Consider the following 9,551-nt stretch of genomic DNA (forward strand, 5'->3'; position numbering starts at 1 on the left):
TAGGAAAGCAGAGGCAGATAACTAGGATGATCCCAAGTCTGGGGCAATTCACCTTTCTCACTGACCCCAATCTACCACCGTTGACACAAAAATGTCTGATAGATTCTTACTCTTTTGAGGACTGACTGGTGGGCAGGGAGCCTGTAGTTACTCATGGACACAAGGGGGCAGTGTGCACCTCTCTCTCAAACCTGCTGGGCTACATTAAACCAGTGCCTTGCGCTGAGCTTGGCCCTTGGAGCAGGTTCTCAGAAAGCAGTGGTTAAGTCCTTAGCTCTGGATGATCAGAAGGTGTCCCGTTGGACCACTCCATTCACAATATCCTCAAAAAAAAAAAAAAAATACTTGGGAATCAACCTAACAAAAGAGGTGAAAGATTTATACAATGAAAACTACAGAACCCTTAAGAGAGAGATAGAAGAAGAACTTAGAAGATGGAAAAATGTACCCTGTTCATGGATAGGCAGAACTAACATCATCAAAATGGCGATATTACCCAAAGTTCTCTACAGGTTTAATGCGATGCCAATCAAAATCCCAACGGCATTTCTTGTAGAAATAGATAAAGCAATCATGAAATTCATATGGAATAACAAAAGACCCAGAATAGCAAAAGCAATTCTAAGCAGGAAGTGTGAATCTGGAGGTATAGCAATACCAGAGTTCAAACTGTACTACAAAGCAATAGTAACAAAAACAGAGTGGTACTGGTACCAAAACAGGCAGGTGGATCAATGGTACAGAATAGAGGACACAGAAACCAATCCACAAAATTACAACTTTCTTATATTTGATAAAGGGGCTAAAAACATGCAATGGAGGAAGGATAGCATCTTCAACAAATGGTGCTGGGAAAATAGGAAATCCATATGCAACAAAATGAAACTGAATCCCTTTCTCTCACCATGCACAAAAGTTAACTCAAAATGGATCAAAGAGCTTGATATCAAATCAGAGACCCTGCACCTAATAGAAGAAAAAGTTGGCTCCGATCTCCATATTGTGGGGTCAGGCTCCAAATTCCTTAATAGGACGCCCATAGCCCAAGAGTTAATAACAAGAATAAACAAATGGGACTTACTTAAACTAAAAATTTTTTCTCAGCAAGAGAAACAATAAGAGAAGTAAATAGGGAGCCTACTTCCTGGGAACAAATCTTTACTCCTCACACTTTAGATAGAGCCCTAATTTCCAGAATATACAAAGAACTCTAAAAATTAAACAATAAGATAACAAATAACCCAATCAACAAATGGGCCAAGGACCTGAACAGACACTTCTCAGAAGAGGACATACAATCAATCAATAAGTACATGAAAAAATGCTCACCATCTCTAGCAGTCAGAGAAATGCAAATCAAAACCACCCTAAGATACCATCTCACTCTAGTAAGATTGGCAGCCATTATGAAGTCAAACAACAATAAGTGCTGGCAAGGATGTGGGGAAAAGGGTACACTTGTACATTGCTGGTGGGACTGCAAATTGGTACGGCCAATATGGAAAGCAGTATGGAGATTCCTGGGAAAGCTGGGAATGGAACTACCATTTGACCCAGCTATCGCCCTCCTCGGACTATTCCCTGAGGACCTTAAAAGAGCATACTATAGGGATACTGCCACATCAATGATCATAGCAGCACAATTCACAATAGCTAGACTGTGGAACCAAACTAGATGCCCTTCAATAGATGAATGGATAAAAAAAATGTGGCATCTATACACAATGGAGTATTATGCAGCACTAAAAATGACAAAATCATGGAATTTGCAGGGAAATGGATGGCATTAGAGCAGATTATGCTAAGTGAAGCTAGCCAATCCTTAAAAAACAAATGCCAAATGTCTTCTTTGATTTAAGGAGAGTAACTAAGAACTGAGCAGGGGGGAAGAGCATGAGGAAAAGATTAACATTAAACTGAGATGAGTGGTGGGAGGGAAAGGGAGAGAAAAGGGAAATTGCATGGAAATGAAAGGAAACCCTCATTGTTATACGAAATTACATATATGAGGTTGTGAGGGGAAAGGGGGGGGAGGGAGAGAACTGAACAACAACAGATGAGGTAGAGAGGGAAGATGGGAGGGGAGGGGAGGGGGGATAGTAGGGGATACGAAAGGCAGCAGAATACAACAGTCAGTAATATGGCATTATGTAAACATTGTGAATGTGTAACTGATGTGATTCTGCAATTCGTATTTGGGGTAAAAATGGAAGTTCATAACTCACTTGAATCAAATGTATGAAAGATAGAAAAAAAAAAAAAAAGAAGAAGGTGTCCCGTTGGGCTGGAGCTGTAGCTCAGTTGCAGAGCGCTTGCCTAGCATGTGTGAGGCACTGGGTTCAATCCTTAGCACCACATTAAAATAAACAAATAAAATAAAGATATTCTGTCCATTTATAACTACAAAAAAAGAAGAAGAAGAAGAAGAAGAAGAAGAAGAAGAAGAAGAAGAAGAAGAAGAAGAAGGTGCCTTGTCTGCCTCTGACCCATCCATCCCTGGGGTCGCACTAAGAAGTCTAGCATGGTCTCCTCACATTCTAGCAATCAGGATTCACAACCCCAAGCCCAGACTTAAACCCTAATCCATTCACTGGGCTTTTACTTAGCATCTATTACATGCTGGAGAGGAGTTCCTGCCCTCGTAGCTCTGGGAGCCTACCAGAGAAGTGAACACTAAGCCCAAAATGTGGGTGCTGGATGCAGGGGTGGTACAAAGGAAGGAGAGTGGCCAGTCTCCCGAAGAGATGATTTGATGTAGGGTTTTTGTTTTGCTGTTGTTGCTGTTTTCTTTTGCTTTTGTACTGGGGATTGAACCCAGAGGTGCTTAACCACTGAGCCACATCCCCAGCCTTTTTTTGTATTTAGAGACGGGGGTCTCACTGAGTTGCTTAGCACTCACCTTTGCTGAGGCTGGCTTTGAACTTGCAATCCTCCTGCCTCAGCCTCCTGAGCCTCTGGGATTACAGTCATGCACCATTGTGCCCAGTTCCCCAACCCTTTTTAATTTTGGGGGACAGGGTCTCAATAAGTCTAAATTGCTGAGGTTGGCCTCAAACTTACAATCCTCCCAAGTTGCTGGGATTACAGGAATAAGCCACTGTGCCTGGCTTGAATTAGGTCTTAAATGACAGTTTGGAGTAGGGACGAGATGTGAATCAGTTTGTATTTAAATAAATCACAGATCATTCCTACCAGGGAGAACTGGGAAGCTGTAATGTGAAGCAGGCAAACATGTTCCACTGAGGAATGGCTCCTAAGGCCTGATGAGGTAGCAGCAGGTGAAATGCACATACACTACCTGAAAATGTGCAGGCCAACCAGACAGTAGCAGTTGCCTATGTGGAGGGTATGGCTGGTTGTGGGACAAGAAAGGGAAGGAGATATCTGGCTACAAGCATTCCCACACTGCAAGAATTTTCAAGTAGGTGCACATTCTGTCTTTTTAAGAACCCAAGATGGGGGCTGAGGCTGTAGCTCAGTGGTAAAATGCTTGCCTCGCATATGTGAAGCACTGGATTCAATCCTCAGCACCACATAAAACTACATAAAGATACTGTGTGTTCATCTACAACTAAATAAATATTTTAAAAACAAAGAACCCCAAGATGGGAAGAATGGGGAGCAACTTCTTACAGACCAAGATTTCCTTTTGAGATGAAAAGATTGGGAAACTAAATAGAGGTGGGGGTTGTGGAACACTGACTGCAGTAAATACCACTGAATCATTCACTTTAAAATCACTAAGTGGGCAGGGGTGTGGCTCAGTAGCAGAACACTTCTTGCCTGGCATGTTAGAGGCCCTGGGTTCAATCCCCAGCACCATAAAAACAACAACAACAACAACAAAGTTCAATTCATCTCATGCAAAATTCACTTTGGTTAAAAAAAAAAAAAAAAAAAAAAAAAGACAATAAAAAGAAGGAAGCAGTTTTATGGCAGGCTGGAGGGATATGGCTGGAACACTTGCCACAGACCAGGCTCTGAGAAGGGCCTGCATAAAGGCAAGTGAAGGGGACAGCAGGAAGGGAGGGGTGTCCTGCCTGATCAAGCTCCAGAGGATACTGGCCACCCACTGAGCCTCCCAAATGTTGAGGACACAGCTCTGTGCCCCACCTTCTGGGCTAGGGCATTTGCTGCTCCATGCAGGAACAGGTCTTGCTCAATTCTGGCCTGTGCCAGTGTCTTAATGTCAACTGCAAGGTACATATGAGCATTTACAATGAGAGGAAGTGAGAGCAGGATGTTATTGAGAGGAAGGCTGGGGACCCAGGACTGCACCCAGAGAAGCCCTCAAGCACCCCAGCAGTACAGCAGGCTCACAGCACATGGGCTGTCTGCACTGGGGCCTGACCCTCTCCAGTGGGACAGCAGCACAGTTGCCTATAGTGCTACAAAGCTCACAACACAGGACCCAGCCACATGAGGGTCTCGGGGAAGTCTCTCAGGAAGGAGCAGGAGGAAAGGTCAACAGCACATGCAAAGGCCTAGGAGCAGAGGCTCTCAGCTCATTGGAGGAATTGAAAAATAAAAATGCTGGTGCCACAGCTTGTAGGTTGTACCAGGTAGTGTTGTGTGTCAAGTCCAGGCCAGCCTATCAAATCAGGCAGCCCAGTAACCACCTGAGGTACACTAGGAAAACTTTTGCATTAGGAGCAATGAAGGAAGACAGCACAAGATGTGTTCATGCTTATGGCTAGTCTGAGGAAAAGGAACCAGGGAAGGAGTGGGCAGCAACAATGTCATGGAAAGGTAAGCAGAGTCCCCACAGCAGCTGCAGAAGGGAGAGGAGGTGGAGAGAAGTGCCAGGTGGCCTCACTGGGAGGGGAAATTAGATGGGGCATGGGCATCTATACAGCACTTGAACAAGAGATGTTCTATATATGAATAATCTCAATATAAGGCATTAGGAAAGACATAAATATTGACTTACATAAACTTACAAATAAAATATTCTCATTTTGAATGACAAATGTGAATACAAATACACACACACACACAGGATTGAATATCCTGGGCCTCATGCATCCTAGGCAAACACTTTACCACTGAGTGCTCAGCCCATTTTATTTTTTCATTTTGAGATAAGGTCTCACTAAGTTGCCCAGGCTGACCTTGAACTTGTTGAGGTTGGCCTTGAATTTGGAATCCTCCTGCTTTAGTCTCCTAACTTTTAAGAATTAAGTTTTGTCTACTTTTTTCTTTTTTTTTGGTATTGGGGATTGGACTCAGGGGTACTTGACCACTGAGCCACATCCCCAGCCTTATTTTGTATTTTATTTAGAGGCAGGGTCTCATTGAGTTGCCTAGCACCTCGCCATTGCTGAGGCTGGCTTTGAACTCACGATTCTCCTGTCTCAGCCTCCTGAATGAGCCGCTGGGATTACAGGTTTGCATCACCGTGCCCAGTGGGGATTTGTTTTTTGACATTGAGTTTTACACAAGACAGGGACCCAGGCAATTCTTTTTTTCCCCCACCTTTTTTGAATATGGAGATTGAATCCAGGACATTATACATGCTAGTCAAATGTTCTACCCATGAGCTACATTCTCAGCCCACTTTTGTAAATTTTTATTTTAAGATAGGGTCCTGCTAAATTGCCCAGGCTGGCCTCGAACTTGTTGTCTTCCTGCCTCAGTCTCCCAAGTTGCTGTGATTAGAGGAATGTGCTGCCATATCTAGCTCCCAGGTGACTCTTGGTGGTATTTGATGATTTTTGATGGCAGCTCCTCTCCCTTTCTCAAATACTGAGTGAATCCTCAAGACAGGCCCTCAGACCCCAAAGAATAAATCAGGAAGCATGTGATTTCTCTGGTCAGTGGCAGCAAATGCACAGAATGTGATGTCTCTAAAGAGAGGCCAGTCTCACCAAGGACCACCATCAGCTAGTACAATCTCTTCATTCCACTTGAAGCAATCAGTCCTCAGTCCACTGCCTTCCTCTGCTCCGTGACAGATAGGTGGAATTGCTCCAGGAGATGAGGCACCGGAGATTTGCCACCCCACTGAACTCATAGCAAGTTTTGCACAATTATGTTGTTCCATCAGTTTTCACTATTTGGGACTCAAATTAACACCAACCAAAAATCACTAAATCACTTATTTTCACAAAGTTGGATTTTGCTATAAATCCACATATTTACTCACTAAGCAATAGTATATTTTCATTACAGCTGTTCAGATACACCACAGGATTGGCCTGGTGACCAATTTAAAGCCAATAACCATCCTTCACAAGAACTAGAAGGTAAAATCACACAGGAAACTTCTTCTCCTTCCATCTTTAGCTCACAAGCTCTGACCACATCTTTTGACAGTCAACATACTTCAGTATGATAGCGTAGAGGTGCTCCAGTCTCTTTACATAGAGCAGTGAGGGCCAGAGAGCCTGGGTCGCATTCGCATCCCTGTTGAGCACAGTATTGCTGGATGAGCTCAGACCAACAGATCCCTTTGACCTGGTGCACTGCACTGTGGACAAAACAGCCTTAACTCATGGAACTGCCAGAATTTCAGGTAACACACCTGTGGTCCAGCAGTGTGCAGTGCAAAATTCTGTTGTTTTTGTCATGTCGCAGGTCAATTTGTCCATCTGACAATATGTCCACCAACTGCTTTCTTAGGCCCAAGCACAATGTCTACAGATTCAGTACAGTTCTGAAAACGGAGTCAGCCTGCAAACATGTGAGACCTTTTGGTTGTAACAGTGAATCATACGATGTTGCACCTACCCTTGGGAGCACAATCACATACTGATACAATGGAGATCATGAGAAACTCTTCACAACAGATTATTATTTAAAACCACACTCTTCTGCCTGAGGTGAATGCTGTAGGAGAGGAACCTGTGAGGATTGCTTGGCATTCCTGCTTCAAGTGATAACTTCTCCATGCAAACAAGACATTTAGGCTGAGGAGGAGAACCATTGAGAATCCAAGTTGGAGATATTTGCTATACAGTACTAATTAGTGCCAATTTTATTCCAGCATTAATCTTGTTTGATAATATTCTAGATCTGGTAAAAATGTGAGAAAGTATCTCTAAAAATTAAACATATTTCTGTACAGTGGGAAAATGAGCAATCTGAATAAGGTCTGCTCTTGTCTTATTAATAGCAGTGTACAGGTGCTATTTTTTTTGTTTTGTTTTTCAGGTAATAGTTAGCGAATGGATAGTCTTGTGCATTTTTTGTTTTGTTTTTCAGGTAATAGTTAGCGAATGGATAGTCTTGTGCAAGTGTTCTATAACTAAGCTACATTCCCAAATCTTTAAAAAAATTTTTTTAAAATATTTTTTAGTGGGGCTGGGGATGTGGCTCAAGTGGTAGCGCGCTCACCTGGCATGCATGTGGCCCGGGTTCAATCCTCAGCACCACATACAAACAAAGATATTGTGTCCGCCAAAAACTAAAAAATAAATATTGAACTCTCTCTCTCTCTCTCTCTTAAAAAAAATTAAAATAAATATTTTTTAGTTGTTGATGGACCTTTATTTATTTGTATGTGGTGCTAAGAATCGAACCCAGTGCTTCATGCATGTTAGGCAAGTGCATTACCATTGAGCCACAACCCCAGTCCCGATTTTCTTTTTTTTTTTTTTAATTTTGAAATAGGGTCTAAGTTGTCCAGGATGGACTTGAACTTGTGATTTTCCTGCCTCAGGCTCCTCAGTATCTGGGATTACAGGCATGATCCACCATATCCAGCCTAATTTCTGTTTTGATGTTAAAATTTGGAAAGTGGGTAAGGGATTGTAGAGATCACCATTGGGCTGGCTGGGGGTGTAGCTCAGATAGAACACTTGTCTAACATGCTTGAGGACCTGGATTCAACCCCCAATATATATATTTTTTAAAAAGCCCTAAGCAATTCAGCAAAATAAAAAATAAAAAGGGCTGAGAATATGATTCAGTGGTAAAGTACCCCTGGGTTCAATCACCAGTACAAAAAAAAAAAATTAAATAAAAGTACAAAAACTAAATTAATATAAAATTCCTAAGGAGATCATAAAGAGGAGGATGAAAACTGTGCCAACTAAGCCACTCTTCTAAAAATAGACAAAAAAGCACAAAAATTAGCTAGGCATGGTGATTCATGCAGGTAATTCCAGAAACTTGGGAGTCAGAGGCAGGAGGATTGCAAGTTCAAGGTCAGCCTCAGCAACTTGGTGAAGCCCTAAGCAATTCAGCAAAATAAAAAAATAAAAAGGGCTGGGAATATGATTCAGTGGTAAAGCACCCCTGGGTTCAATCACCAGTACAAAAAAAAAAAAAGTACAAAAACTAAATTAATATAAAATACCTAAGGAGACCATAAAGGTTCTTTTTTTTTTTTTTCCATAAAGGTTCTCTGACTTCAGGAAATGGGTAAGAGTACTTCAGAAATCAAAAATGTTCTAAAATAAGTTGCACTAAAAAAACTCAATTAAAGCATGTCAGCTTACAAAAACAGGAAAAACAGAAACTGATTTTACTTCAATAATACTGAGAAATTGACAAAATACAAATCACTTACTGTTATAAATAATTTTTCAAAAAACTTATTTCTGGGCTGGGGCTCAGTAGTAGAGCGCTAGCCTGGCATGCATGAGGCACTGGGTTTGATCCTCAGCACCATATAAAAATAAAATAGAGGAATTGTGTCCACTACAACTTAAAAAAAAAAAAAAATACACATTAAAAAAAAAAATTTAGTCCCCCCCCCCCAGCTTTTTTTTTTTTTTAACTGGGGATGGAACTGTAAGGATGCTTAATCACAGAGCCACATATTTCTTGGGATTGGGCTGGTACCAGGGATTGAACTCAGGGGCACTGACCACTGAGCCATGTCCTCAGCCCTATCTTGTATTTTATTTAGACAGAGTCTCACTGAATTGCTTAGCACCTTGCTTTTGCGGAGGCTAGCTTTTTTTTTTTTTTTTTTAAAGAGAGAGTGAGAGAGGGGGGAGAGAGAGAGAGAGAGAGAGAGAGAGAGAGAATTTTTTGATATTTATTTTTTAGTTATCGGCGGACACAATATCTTTGTACGTGGTGCTGAGAATCGAACCCCGGCCGCACGCATGCCAGGCGAGCGCGCTACCACTTGAGCCACATCCCCAGCCCCCTAGCTTTGAACTCACAATCCTCATGCCTCAGCCTCCTAAGGCCCTGGGATTATAGGCGTGGCCATCGAGCCTGGTCTGAGCCACCTATTTTGAGACAGGGTTCACTAAGTTGCTTAGGACCTCAATAAATTGCTAACACTGGTCTTGAACTTGAGATTCTCCTGCCTCAGCCTCCCAAATTGCTGGGATTACAGGTGTGCACTACCATGTTTGCCTTAAAAAACTTTTTCCTTAAGCATTAATGTCATTTGCTTGGCATTAATGAATGCATTTAATTTAATGAACTGGCTGAGATTAGGTTTAATATTTGTTTTTATTTTTAGTTTTTATGTTCATTTTTTCAGTTTTGGGAATTGAACCTGGAGCACTCTACCACCAATATATGTCTCCTTTATATTTTTTGAGACAGGGTCTCACTAAGTTGCCTAGGTGGCCTTGAGCTTATTAAAA

This window comes from Callospermophilus lateralis, chromosome 19, assembly GCF_048772815.1.
Source record: "Callospermophilus lateralis isolate mCalLat2 chromosome 19, mCalLat2.hap1, whole genome shotgun sequence".
In the NCBI taxonomy this organism is placed as follows: domain Eukaryota; kingdom Metazoa; phylum Chordata; class Mammalia; order Rodentia; family Sciuridae; genus Callospermophilus; species Callospermophilus lateralis.